Here is a 15833-nt window from a genome sequence, read left to right on the forward strand (position 1 = left end):
TGTTGTGCTAGCCTGCTTTAAAGTACTGTGTATATGATATTTAAATGGAAACACTTGGGAATATGCTTTCAATGTGTTTGGGTGGGGCCTTATAGCAAGGTAGGAGCCTGAGATGAACTACAAAAGTTGACCTAAGTACAGGTAGTCCTCACTTAATGACTGCCCTGTTTAGCGACCATTCAAAGTTACAACAGTGCTGAAAAAGTAACTTTGTGACCAGTCCTCACACTTACAACCATCGCAGCATCCCTGCAGTCATGTGACTGAGATTCAGGTGCTTCAGTGCTTCTGGGGGAGGTATAGCAAACTGAAGATGGCTCTGCGAAAGTGGAGCTTACGACTGCAGCAAAGACCAAGGAACCAGTGAGTAGACTGGTTCCTTGGTACCTCTTCAGATAAGGAGAGGATGGGAAATCACCCACATGTGCTCCGGATGGCTGCTCCTTGCAAGGAGACCTCAGGACAGTAGTTTTCCACAGGATTGAGCACCAGGAGATGACAGGATTAGCCATGTTGCTCACAACCATGGCAGAGACTTTTAAAGGACACTAAGTTCACAAACCTCACTTTCTAATCACTTTTGGAAATTGCTTATTAACTACTTCCAAGCTATTAGAGACCTCTGGAACAAAATGTTTGAAAATGCCGGGTGAGTCTTCCTTCAATCCTGAACAAAAGAAAATTTTAATTATAAGCTTAAGAATGTAAAGAATCTGAAATAAACAGCAAAAAGCTAAATAATATTTTGATTTTAGAAAGTTATAAACAGTCTAAGGGTCCAGATAAAATTAGAATATTGAAATTTTTACAATAAGATTTTTGAATTAATTATAAAGTACAAACAGCTTCTCGTGGGAAATAGATCCTGTTTTGGTTTTTACAAGACACAACATAGACAAGCAATTTCATGATTTCAAAACTGGACAGTAGAGAGGACTAAAGATTTTAGGTAGATGAAAGATATAAAGGCTGGTAAGATGATGCAAAATGTTATGACTGAAGGAGACTTTTGAAGAATGGAATCAGAAAATAGTAGCCACAATATCAACAATGTCAGTAACAATATCTGCTTCTATGGATAGACTGTGACCAAAATATGTTATTGAAGAAATGTCAGATGTAGAACAAATTTTTCCTGACAAAACAGAGATGGTATCAAAAGTGGATCTACAACTGACAGGCCAAGAGAATGGCTTGGAAAAGGATGTTTCACTGGGTCTACCAAAAAAAAACTGGCTGAGGTTTTAAAATTTAAAATGAAAAACCAAGAGAGTGACCTGGATAATTTTTTCCTATTGGATTTACAAAAGAGGCTTGTTAAAACCTTGAAGAACTCTGTGCGATGGGATAAAGAAGAAATGAAGAGAAATCAAATCCCACCACAATATTTGAATGAACTAAAGGTTAAGACTGTTAGAAGTAAAAGGAAGGACTATAAAGTTGGTTTACATGATCAAGGTTAAAACAAGATATGTTGTTACTTCTGGCTACTCTTTCTGGACTTTCTGCTGACACCAGGACTGAAAAGATGATGTTTTATGGATTTGTTTATAGATAAGAGATGGGATATGAGATGAAGAGATGAATGTTTGTAATCTTAGAGAGGGTGAAGAGTTATTAAATTTGTCTATATTTGTTGTGATGGTTAGAAGTCATTTCTTTACATATTTCTTTTCTCTCTTTATTACATTCTTACTGTTCTCCTTCTAACTTTTTTTCCTCTTTCTTTTTCCTTACACTTTTTACTCCTTCTCTCTATTCTTTTTTAAGTTTAATTAGTATTATATTTTACTGTTATAATCAAAATTCTTAATAAGAAAATATATATGAGATTCAGGCACTTTGCAACTAGTGGGCATCTATGATCATCGCAGTGTCCCGTGGTCACGTGATCATTTTTGCACTTCACAGCCAGCTTCTGACAAGAAGAGTCAATGGAGAAGCTGGCGGCAAAATCACAAGTTGTGGTCACATGATGTCTTGCTTAATGACCATGGTGGAAGTGAGTTCATAAGTCTGTCACTGTCATGTGGTCTTGCTTAACAACTATGTCGCCTGGCAATGAGGTTTCTGGTTGCTAAGCAAGGGCTACCTGTACCTGTAATTTCTGCATTATGTGACTAAAACTAATGGTCTAAATGCCCTCCCTCTGAACTCTAGAATTCTAGAAGAATTATAATCTGCATATGTTTTCATTTTAAATGAAAAGGAAAGAGTGTTGCCACTATGAAGTTCATGAAATAATACATTAGATTTCATAGAGACAACCAATGTTTATGGTGTTGTGTGCAAGGTCAAAAGAAGTATTTCTCCTTCTACTTTATAAAGAAGGCAAATATCTTAGTATTGCAAGTAGGTATCTGCTCATTTTGTTAAGTGACCATTTCTCTAGGGGGAGGAAGAGAATTAATGGCTTATAAAAATACAAGAAAGCTAAGTCTCATTGGATCACAGCATCCTTTCTGCAATCTAGTCTGTGTCATTTAATCTCTGGAACAAATGTTGGTGGAGCAGGGAGGCTGCAGAGTAATGCATTCTGGTAATGCAGGTGTGAGAATCTCTAGCCTGTGGACTAGTTTTCTGCATCCCACTTATGGAAGCCCTTACTTAAACTGTTCTCCTCCCCCACAGCATATCCCTTTCCATGCAGAAGTAGGGAAAGAGTGATCACTTCTAAGAACCTCCTGAAAACAGAAAATAACCTTTGTCATCCATGAAAAGGGAGATGGGGGTGAAAGCTTCCAGTCTGCATCAGAATGAAAGCATGGCAGAAGCTGGCCATTTTGTCCACAGGGGCTTCCTTCCACAGAGAATGTGAATTTGTTAAGTGACCATTTCTCTAGGGGGAGGAAGAGAATTAATGGCTTATAAAAATACAAGAAAGCTAAGTCTCATTGGATCACAGCTTCTGTTTACAACTAAACAAACATATTTAAATGTAAATAGTTTTGGTCCAAATATATGTGGTATGTAGCTTATTTTCATCTCCCATAAAACAAAACTAACAGCTTTATATGTATTCCATATGACGCTTTTTAGTATTTATGTCCACACACTTGCCAACTTCAAATACAAAGTCTGCACTAAGTTTATTATCATTTAATACCACAGAACAATACAATACAACGATGCCAGAAAGCAAAATTCATTTACGACAAAACAGACCCTTATATGATTCCCAGATAAAGATAAAGACACCTTCTAGTTGAGCTCAAATCCAGGTTACTCCATGGCACAATTATTCAGTTTTTTAAAGCAACAATATGGAAGTGGTTTGCAATTAGGGACATTTTCTGAATTCTTGATCTAGCCTGCAGCCTTAATATTCTGTGGTGGTGTCCCATCCAAGTGTCCTTCAGGCTCAATTCTGCTTAGCTTCAAAGTGCTGACAAGATTGGCCAGGTACTGCAACTATAAGGTTCAGCCATTAATCCTGTGTTTATTAAGGCTCAAACTGTTTTTCATCTTCTGTCTCTCCTCCCTGCTGCTTCATTGTCAGTGGCATCTCATAATACCATGGTTTGCAGGAATGAGCAATTGTAGCAAGTGTCAATGTTATCCAGGTCAGGCATCAATGGCTGACATGATTAATGACTTATGTAGAAAATGAGCTGACAAAGCAATCCACTATTGATCTAGAATGCTCTGTTGCTCTTCATTGCTCAACAGAAAAGTGCTTGTTAGCAGCAGAAGAATCAGTCTAAGACATATCTTCCTTGTGGTGATAATAGCTTCCTCTAAAAACATTAATGCAAAGCAGTTTGAGGGCATATTTAGAAATCGGGGAGGTAATGAGGGGCTGCAAAGAGTGACCCTCCTTTACACTGCTCATTCCATCTGAGCCCCAACGTAGTTCTTATATCTGATTGCCCAAAATAGCCTTTAATTGGTGCCTTATTTATTTCTCTAAATTGGATTACTGGATTTTAGAACTCATTTTCACATCAGTGTATACAAGTATACACACAAACATATACTTTATACTTTTAAGATTGTTACACAACAGTGAGACCCAAATCATAGGAACTTTGGCTTCCTCTGAGTTACAAGCACAGTTACTACATAATGTGTAATTTAACTGTGCATGAAGATTTATCTACTGTATGCATGCGTATATGTTTATTGACAAGGAAATGGCAACATAAATGATTAATGCGTTCTCAGCTTATCTAAACTTCCTCTTTGTAGATAAAAGCACAGAAGATGATTTGTTAAAATGACACCATAAGGCTGAAGGATGATTGCTCCTTCCCACAATTAAAAGACCACTACTATTACTATTAACTAACTAACTACTATTATCTATTCTTTATATAATGCTATTAACATATGTAATCTCTGTAGTAGGGCTGGCTATACCAAAAGGTGTACTGAGATGGCAGCCTCAAGTGTCAGACTGGGGTTATGGATGGGGGAGCCCTACTAGCACCCAAAGTATAGAAAACTGTGTCTGCTGCTGGTGCCTATGAATTTTCTCTGCTGTAGAGGCATGGAAACAGTGGAGTGCTTGCTGGAGGAAGGATAGCACAAGAGATGTAATAGCCATGCAAGAAAGGAAGCGTGTGGGAATAAAAGATAGCAGAAGGAACAGGGAGAGACAGGAGACACAGTCTTACATACTTCTCTAGCAACCCCTAGAGCTTAGACTAATTCACACCAGCTTCTCGGGGGGGGGGGGGAGTCGGTTTTCTGCCGCTGCTGCTTTCCTGACCCACCTTGGGAAAACAGTCAGTCAGCTGCTCAGTGACAGAGGAGATACTACAAGCCACTTAAGCCCTTAAGATGCTATTTTCCCTCCCTCTGGTCCTATTACCAGCCTGCTTGTTATCCTCTTCGAGGGGATGCAGGCTCAAAATAGCAGTCATGAGTGAAAGAAGGAAAGAAGGATACACTCCTCTGGGGGCAGCACTGAAAAAAAGAGCCAGTTAAGCAATTATCTCAGGCAAGAGCTTTTCTGAGACACATAGACACAAATGTGCACAATGAGCCTTCAAGCCTCAGTGAGTATGTACCTCATCATCTATATTTATAACTCACATAATAATAATAAATATATAACCATACATATTTCTAAAGAAAAGTATAGGTCTGAAAACACTACAGTATAGTAGAATTATAAGGAGAAATTGCTGTTGAGTTTGGTTCATTAGTTTAGATCAGTGTTTTTCAAACTTGGCAACTTTAAGATATGTGGACTTCAGAGCTGTGGACATACTTGAACAGTAACCCAAGGGTCTTCCTTGCATTGCACTTCCTTGCACAGATCACAGCAAGGACAATGAGTCCTCAAGGACAGTGAAAATAGAAGTTTGCATCCAATAAACTACAGATGTGAAATCTCAATTGATAACAAAATAGAGAGGCCAAGAGGCCATGATATACGTATGTACTCAAACCCCCAAATGCTGTATACTGTTGTGGTTGCTAAGTCTTCCAGTCTAATGTTCCTACCTCATAGGGTTCTATAGGACAAAGAGCTGGAAAACTCCGGGGTGAAAACTGGCATGCCATACAGCAGACTGGATGTATAGAGGGGCAGAGAATAGCCACGACAGGAGGAAGAACTACTACCAAGGCAACGGTCAGATAACAGAGGTCTGAGCCTGGGCCAAGAAAGTACTGACCTATATGGCATTGGTTTCTTACTGTGGGCTACCTTGTAGGCTGACAGTATGTCATAGATAAAATAGGAGATAAGGCTAAGTTTAAAGAGTGACATAGATGAGCAGCATTAAGAGAATACTAATTCTTTACTGGCAAAATGTTCTGAAAGGGCTGACTGCCATTTTAAGGAAGACTGCTGTCCATACCATAAGACAGTATGATGTTTCAGATCAGCTATGTGTATAAACAATGAAAACTTCCTTAAAATTGTGGAGCTGATGGCTGAATTTAGTGCTGTACTTCAGGAAAATAGAGTGGCGCCTGCCCTGTGAAACTGCATACCTCCCAAAATTCAGGTGGACCTGACTTTGCTGGTCTTTTGTAAGATGTTAAAAACCCAGCTTTTCTTGGATGCTGGATGAGCTCATCTTAGTGTAATGATTGTATATTTTGTTTTTGTTTTCTGGGAGCACTGTATGCAATTTTATTCTGTGTGTGTGTGTGTGTGTGTGTTTTAATGTATTATTGTTTTTAATTCTACTGACTGTTAACCACCCAGAGTCCTCTGTTGACCAGATGATCATATAAACCTATATAATAAGTAAATAAATAAAGTTACCATTAAAAAAATCTACATGCTCCCTTACCTTGGAAAAACAAATTAAAATGAGATCATACAGATACTGACAACAAAAATTATACAGAAGATATTGGCTGCTGGGAAAGTCAACAAGCCCTGTTATTCTGACTGCACAACTGATATTAGCCATATAGAACTAATGACTTTATTGGTCTGTTAAACATTCTTGCAGTAGTGACTGTCAGAGAGCCTATTCTAGAATGTGTTAATATTGATCTCACAACAGGATTGGGTATAACAAATGTGCTTCTTAAAATGGTGCAAGATACAGGGAACTGCAATAGGTGAGAAGACATGTAAGAGCTACAATAATGGTGCCAACAGAAAAGGAGAGGGTTGGGGAAGGTGTGTGAGGCACAGCAAGGGTCAGGGAGGGTGCATGAGGGTGTACAAGGGTGCAAGGGAAGTGTGGCAAGGACCGGGGAAGATATGCAAGGGGCTGTGGGGGTGTGCAAGGGAGGCATGGCAAGGATCGGGAAGAGTTACGGGGGCACGTGAGGGTGTAAGGGAGGTGCAGCAAGCATCAGGGAGGGTGCACAGGGGACCGCAAGTGGCGGGGGATGCCGGTGTGAGCGCAGAGGGGCTGGGGGAAGGTGCACAGGTGAGGGAGACTTACCCCAGTGACTTGCAACCTTCCCTGCTGGCTTCCCCATTGACTTTCTGGGGAAGCCATCAGGGAAAGTCACAAATGGTGATCACGTGATCGCAGGGCACTGCAACTGGTCTTAAGTGCGAGCTGGTTGCAAATGCTCAGATCATGATCATGTGACTGTGGGGATGCTGGGATAGTCAGAACTCTGAGGACCAGTTGTAACCACCATTCGTTCAGCACCGTCACAACTTCAAATGGTCACTGAACGAATGGTCATAAGTTGAGGACTACCTGTATAATATTACTAGCAAGAGAAGGGATTTGAAAACATTCTAAGAAAGCACAGAACAGTACTAGAGGTATTTTCTCATACATCCAAAAATATAGTCACTGAAGACATATTGATTATGAGGCATAAAAGATCTCCAAAATATATTAAAGTTGACTTCTGTAAACTAGATTGTGCAATGCAGTGGGTTAAAAACTGTTTAATTAAGCTCAGGGACTATAACAGTACATTTGGAATATTGCATGATATTCCAGAACTCCTCAGTATACCTGAAGAAGACCTACATCAACAATGCAGGGCAACAAAGACAGTGCTGACACAGGATAACATGCACAAAATTGATGTGCGTGATTTGGGTGATAAACTGAGAGCCCTTTCAAGATAAATTTCAGCATGATCATCCAACAGGCTAAACTGGGAAGTTGAAAAACATCTATTTATCATCTGGTACTGGCCCAGTATGGTAGATTACAATCCACAACTATCAATGAAGAAGCCTTCATTCTTCATTAGGTTTATTCAGCTGATGATGCTGTGTGTTTGTGTTGAAGTCCAGAGTGGCAATATCTTTCCAAAGGAAAAAAAAACTCCATGCTCAATAAATTCAAAGTTCCGCAACACCTGGCCCAGACTGTGGATCTTCTGGAAACTGTTCAAACCTTTCTAAGTGAGAAGGCATGAAAAACACTACTGAATTTTCATACAGATAAAAATGCCAGTGGTTACTATTCATGGTTACAGTGTATTATTTATTCAGGTGTTTGAAAATTACTTATAATTTTTGAACAAGGTATTTTCCTTTACTGGGGTAGGCTGCAGAGCATCCCCTGAAGAATAGAACAGAAAGAAGGCACAACTGAGACGTTTCAGAATTTGGGCTCAAATGAGTAGAGGGGCATCATTTGAGGTCTCCAGCTTAGGCACCAAAATATTATAGGTTGGCTCTGCTCTGTATAATTGTATTAGCATTGTAGCTAAATCCCATTCCCCAGAAAGCTTAAAATATTGTGATAGCGTGTATCTACGAAGGGGTGTGTGTGTGATGTGGTGGATTGCAGTAGACAGCAAGGCTATCAGGAAGGAGGGGGTGCATTCCAGGAAGGGCAAGGAGACAAAAGACAACACAGTCCAGAGGTGGAGCGTGGGAAGCATAAGAGGTTCAGGATAGCCACTCCCTAGAACCTCCCAGGGTATATCCACTAGTTGCAGTAGTATAGATTTAGTCTGGCAAGATTCTATCTATAAGGTGTAAGTAAATAAAGGAACTGAATTTGGATGAACCGTTTTCCTGCTGTTTTTGGATTGGGCCTGACACATATATAATTCAAATGAGACATGATACATGAGATCTGTGATTCTGTTCTATCTGTTTTTAAAATAGCTAAGACCCTTGAACCAGGTTGTAATTGTGAAAGTATTGGAAAATTGACAGTGATGGTGTCAATTTTCTTCCATTCTTATCCATATATTTATTGTTAAAATATTGAAATACAAATAAAGTAGAAAAAAGCAAATATTAAAATACAAAGAATTTTTTTCTTTGTATTTTAATATTTGCTTTTTTCTGCTTTATCTGTATTTGATGATACAAAAAAAGACTGCTATATTTGAATTAAAAAAAAATACTGAAAAAAAGAAAAAAAGTATATTACTTCTTAGTGATACACCCTCCCCTTCCCTTAATTTCTATCAACCACTAGCCAGTTTAGATATTTGAATTTTGCATCAAACATTAGTAAATTGCTGAGTCTTCTCTACTTCACCATGCATCTCGAAGTACTCAATTTTTCTAAAATATTATTAAATTAATGCTGCATATCAACATACCATCATCTTTTCCGCCAAGACTGCTTTCACAGTTCCCTACCTTTTGCTTTCTTCTTCATTTTTCTTTGCATACCTCTTAAGGTTCTAAAAACAAAATAATAAAAAAGAAGCTAAAATGGAGACACTAGATATTGGCTTGGAAGTAAAGGAGGGCATGGCTCATGGCAGATTTCAGCATCCCACACTCCTTCTTGAAATAAAGGGTTAAGAGATGTAATCAAGTATTTTCAGTTTCAAAAGGGTTACTGGAAAGCAGAGAAGTAAAATCAAGTGGCATATTAAGGATTAATAAATACATGACTTTAGTATTTAAGATCCAAAGCAGTGTTTCCTTTTACTAGTCCAAAACAATGTACTGACCTCATTTAAAAAATTAGAATGATTAAATATATTGTCAATGTTATAGTGGATATAACAGAATTCCAATAATTTTCCCTAGGTTAATGGAGGAAGAGAGCCATGTTACTCTACGGTAGCAAAAAATTATGAGGCATCTGGTGGCACCTTTTCTGACTAACAAATTTTATTAAAAGGCATAAACTTTCAAGAGCTGCAGCTCCATCAAATACATAGAGGTTAGGCACTCCTTAGGTTATGAATGGAAAGCAGGAATGGTATCTGTCATCTTAAAGCTTGAGAAGTCCTTAGATTTGGAACAACTTTATTAACATATGACGATGTATCTACCCAGTTATGCTTGTCTACTGTTTTAGGACTCCAGGTAATATATACTGCATTTTGCAGATTAGGGCTGTGCGATGATCCAGATTTGAAGGGGAAAAGGGGACTCAGAATGTACACTGTTTGCACTTGTTAGCATCTTCTTAAACCAGACGTGCCATGCAAGCCCAAGAAATGATAGGATTTCTTTAAGGAGTGTCCAGCAGATGAGACACAAACACCCCCATGCATTCCAAATAACCTTTCTCCCTTTGAAGCTGGATCAGTGCATAGCCCTGTTGTAAAGGTCAAGCTCTTCAATGTAAGAAGAAAATTTGTTCAATAATATATTAAACCAGACATCCTGACATCAGAGGAAGCAGTTTACAGCGTATTTCAGGGATCAATGGTGCTTTTAGCTTTACTTACCATCTCCACTAACAGGATGGAATTATACAACACACTTATGAAAAACAGGGATTAGACTAAATTGGAAGAGATGTTTATCCCTTGTAAAATAATGTAAACAGATTAGAGAGATTAGAAAAGCGAGTTAGAATAGCAAAATGAAATTCAGAGTAGTAAAGAAGTAATGTTGGAATATAGGAATGCTGCAGATGGAATGGGTAACATATTAGAAATTATATTAGAGCTTCATCCCCCAACCTGGCGCCCTTAAGGTATGTCCTCTTGTATCCTTACAAACATCCCTTTCCCCAATTATCTTATGTGATTTGCTTTAATCTGTACCCTAATATGTTCCATTATTCAATTCTGACAATGGGAATACTGTATGTGATTCAGGGCATTTGGGGGCCCTAGTTCTTAACAGTGTTAATGCAGTGGGAAAAATAAATACTGAAAGGTGAGAAGGTTTGCTGTGGGGTTTACTTAAAAGATGTATGTTGAGTACTAATTTTTTCAATGCTGGCATATTCCTTGGTATAACAAGATGATAATTTATAATCAGCTTGAAAGAAGATAAACTTGCTTTTAAGTATTGCTTCTGAATAAGAACAAGTACATGAGTCAGGGAAAATTATAGGACTGTATGTGCATACATCCTGTCAACCCTGCTACCTTCTGGAGACTATCTGTGAAAAAGCAAAATATATTAATGATATATCTTGTCTCTATAGAATGATAAGCCCTATTAATGTGATTTCCATGATACTTGTATGAATCAGAGAAAACTTTATTAAGGGAGTCAAAAATTATTTGCTTTTGTGTCATAAATTACCATTCAAGATTTTGGTAAAATGCTATATAGCTTCCAAGCTCAATATTGTAATTTAAAAAAAAAATTAAAACAATCTCATGTCTTGCAAAGCTATTATTTCAGACAAAACTACGGAAAAAAAGATGGCATGTCTCCAATTACAGTACGTGGTAAAACTGTTGTTTAAGTTTTTAAAAAAGTAAGTAGTATATTTATGGAATTGTTAAACAGTATGGTTTTTCCCTGTATTTTTTTTTAAATCATAAAATAAAAAATCTTTTTTGTGTGTCTGTGGGCAATAATAGGTGTAGCAGAAACTTCCAAACAGTAGAATTATCAGTTGGTGGGGAAGGATTTCATCCAACTTCTATCAGTGACCCAATTTATTTTTGGTTAATTCTGAAAAATCGTATATTTTGTTAACCAAATGACTGCATGATAAGCTTTAACCTGACATGTAAAACTTTATTATTATTTTCTATTAATATGGATTTCAGCATACTAATGCACAATATAGAAAAAATATCAGCTGTATTAATGTAGTCTTTCTATAAAAGGCATATATATTTAATATGGAGTGGGGAGAAGGATTACTTTATACTGGTGTTTTTGACCACCAATGAACACTAATTATTTTCCAGCACTTACTATGACATTCTATGCATGGTTACTCAGAAATAAATCCTACTGAATTAAATAAAATTTACTACCAGACTTTAACCATAGGCTTAATTCATCAATTCAGATAAAAGATACTTAAATGCTTTGTTTGGATGGATCATGCTGATTTAGTTAAACAATGGCAATCCAGCTAGCTTTCTATCTGCAACAGATCCAAATGCAAGATGCCCATACTTAATGGATTTTTCTCCATTCATTTCATTATGTCTGCAATCTGCAAAGGCCACTGTCCAACAGGTTACTTTATGGCGGAAAATTTAGTAAGTTAGCTGTAATAATATTAAGGGGGAGGGGTCTATATAAATATTATTTTATATAAGGATATCTAATGTATCACTAGGTAGAAAATAATACTGTTGTAGCTTCAAAATAAATATTGACTATATTAATCTGTGGCAGAGAATAAAATGGTCGGGCAGAAAAAAATACCAATTATTGGAAAGATACACAAAAAGTGAATAAATTCACATGATTTGAGGGTTTAATGCACTGTAACTAGCGGGACAAGGGCTATGTAACTTGTAGAAATATTATAGGCATTTGAGAGGATAGATTGGCTGTTAGAAAATAAAGTCAGCACAGTAAAATAATTCTAGAACTCATACCTGTAACACCTAAATTAAGGATACTGAAGAAACTATGTGGTTTAGTCAAGGTAGGCCTGTGGAAGAAAATTTGGCAGGTCACCAGAAAGTGCAGACAAAATTGGGATGATAATTCAGACCATACTTGACAATGAATGATGTAGTAAAAACAAAAGGTTACTGTGGTTCACTACAGATAAGAATATAATAATAAAGAACCCTGAACTTGGAAGAAAGATCCAAGGTTGTCACTACAAAGAATGACTGTCTCTCAACAAGACTGCACAGATTTTTCTTGTACAAAAGCAAAGAATCTTGTTGTCAATACTGCATTTTAAACTACTGTTTTCTTTCATGGATCTTTCTTCCACATAGGGGAAAATGGGTTCTGTGCACAGAACACAGGATGACATGTCTATTTTCCCATGCATAGACATAAGAACCACATTAAGAAAGTTAAATAAATCTGATCTATGTGGCTTCCAGTCTATTTCTGGAACCAGTATAAATGGTTGCATTAATCTTTACACTCTTCAGCAGCTTGTGACCTGCTTTCCTGAACTTCATCTCAGTTTTAGTCTATTCTTATTCCATATTCTATTTTGTTTTGTTATTTTGTGGTTTTAGGGTATGCAGACAGTATTTTTTTATAGTGTATCAGATAAATATTGTAAACAAAGTAAAATTGTTGCTTCAAATTTAGTGCTTCAAAATACTGAAAAAAGGGAATTGATTTCCAGGAAGAAAATCAATTATGGTGCTAGTGCGTAATCCAGGGGGATCTCCTGGATTCATGGCTCCTGCTCAAAGAGAGGTGGCAACTCTGGCTAGGAGAGCCTTTGAATAAATACATCTTGTGCACCAGTGGCCCCCTTTCCTAGATTGTAGAGCACATTGCAATAGTCCAATTGGGAGGTGGCTAAGGCATGAGTGACAGTGACCAGTGCCTCCCAATCTAGGAAACGGGGCCTGCCTTTGAAGAGCATTTGTAAGCTGCAGCTGGTCCACAATGAAGCAACATGGGCAGTAGTGAGCCCACTGCCATACACCCATGTAACACCACCATTGTTTGAGCTGCACTGGTTCCCAGTAACCTTACAGGTGCAATTCAAGGGGCTGCTTGTCACCTTCAAAGCCCTACAGGCATAGGGCAAGGTTACTTGTAGGACAGCCCATCCCTGATGGTTTCTACCAGTCCCACTAGTTTGACAAGGTGGGCATATTCCGAGTGCCCTTGGTGAAACAGCGTCACATGGCCAAATCTCGTAAATGTGCTTTCAGACACTGGGTCCAGGATGTTGATAGAGCTGGGTGATTGATAGATGCAAATTTGGTGTGATAGATGCAAATTTTATTGGAACCTCAGCATTGTTTTTTTGTTTCAAATGTTATTTTGTTTTAATTTTGTTTTTTATTCTTGTTTGCTGCACAGAGTTCTTTCTGGTAGACAGGTGGACATATTTGTTTAATAGACAAATAATAAAAAAGATAATTATCCAAACAGAAATGGAAGCCCTTCACTGGATGCATTCAAGTGCAGGCTAGACAGCCAACTGCTGGGAATACCTTAATTTGGATTCCTATACTTAACAGAGGGGTTGGATTCCATGGTCTAAATGGCTCCTCCCAATTCTATTACTCTCTTATTCTAAAAGCTAATAAAAGATTGCAGAAAGGTACGATTCCTTGTTCAATTGGTGCAGAAATATAAAATGACATATATGACGTGCAAGACTGCCCAGCAGAATTCAGATATATTTGCAAGGAATTTCTGATACACTGGACCAAATCAGTTAGCACACATTATTTGGGTTACAGATTTATCCTCATGGTCTCATGTAATTGAATTAATAGTATAATCCCTTGTAACGTATTCCCAAGTGGACACTTACCGATAAATATCTATCTCTAATGCTTCCATATTATCACTGTTATCTTGGTGCCACTCTGCATTGATGCTATTCCCTTTTTCTTTGTAAATCACTGCTGATGTATGACAGCCAGGTACTATTTCCAAATTGTTTGGGGGTTGCTTGATTGAAGATTCTAATTTACTCCTAATACAGCTATTAGCTATCATAAATGTGTGTGTGTGTGTGTATGTATTATGTATCTGTCTGTCCGTCCATCCATCCATCCCAGATAAAAGTTCAGCTTAGTCCAAGATCTTGTTTTCAACAACTGACACAGGATGTTTCTGAGACACCTACATACTGGATGTAAAGCAAAATCTCTCCCCTACCGAATATTTCCAATAGCCTGTGATAGCAGTTTTTATGTTAATTATACATGCCATACAACTTTTTAATATATGAATGCAAAAAGAATAGCTACATATGTGCCCTTATTGCTCTTTTTATTTGTCCTATTAGGTAGGACCTGTAAATTTCAACCATTGTAGACTGAAATTTTTATCGCAATAGGACAAATCATAACTTTGACTATTATATTGGACCTTGATGTCCTTTTTTAAAGCATATTTTTTCATAACCCAAATGATACTTTAAAACATAAAAATTGATAATTTTTTTTGTTGGTTGCAGGTAGTACATGAACTTGGAAAATAGGGAAGAATTTGAATATTGAATATTTGAATAAGTTAGAAAACTGCTCTAATGAAAAAGTGGGCAAAAAAGGTCATCAATATTATGATAATAGAGATGATTATTTTTATTGTATCTGGTTTAAACGCATGATTGTTTACTATTCAGTTTTAGGTTCCTAGATAAACTAAATAAAATTATATGTATTCTAATCTTATATTTTCTTCACAGTATGGTAAATAAAATTAAATAAAGGAGTTGAAAAAAACCCAAAGAATCTTTCCAGTTTGACTAAACTGGCATAATTTTGATTAATCTGCAAAATTGGCTAATTCGGTATCAGTTTATGATCCCAGATCATCTATATAAAATAGTTTTTATCTGTATCTGCATAGTTCACACAAAATGTCCAAAGTTTATTCCCATATTCTCCCTGTTCTTCCAACTAAGACTCCTCTTTAACCCATAATTGTTATACTTTTTCTAAAGCCCATCATTTTCCCAGAAAGGATCTGTCTGTATGTTTCTCTTAGCTTCTTACAGAAAAGAAGCAAATGATTTATATTCATGTTCAAGTTCCTATGTCAGTGGTGTACAATCTATGATCCCAGAACTGCATGTGATATTCCAAAGGCTTGGGAAAATCCCTATACTCCAAAAGTTGCTGCCAAATCAAAATTAAAGGGGCAATTATCACATTAATTATTAAATTAAATTTAGTTTTTGTCTTTCCCCTGTTCATGAGTTGAAGCCAGAAGGACAGCCCATGCTTTGCTTTACTCTGAAATTTGCTTCCATGTGTTGCTCTGGCTGGCTACTGAGTTATATCATACTCTATTTTTTGTTGGTATTATAAGGAAAAGTTCTTCCCATTTGCAGAAGAAAGTTTTTTGGCACCAGATATGGAACAAATGTAAAAAGTATACTACCTACAGAGGCATGGTTGAAGTCTGAGGTAGGAAATATGTATGAGTACAGAAGTACACATGCTGTTCCAATTCCACTACCAACATTGTGCTCTTCTAGTAGCGCTGCTCATCTATTTTCACTAGAACAGTGGCATTGGTGGTGGGGGTTTCTACCCAGCTACACCTCCTGATGCCCTCACCAATGCCATCCTCACAACGCTCATTACGGCCTGACTGGAGGGGAGCACAAAGCCCAGCATCCAGCATTGGATTCTCCCTTCCAATC

This window comes from Python bivittatus, unplaced genomic scaffold (assembly GCF_059951505.1).
Source record: "Python bivittatus isolate LINGU-HERP-01145 unplaced genomic scaffold, Pbiv_v1 ctg000850_np1212, whole genome shotgun sequence".
NCBI lineage: Eukaryota > Metazoa > Chordata > Lepidosauria > Squamata > Pythonidae > Python > Python bivittatus.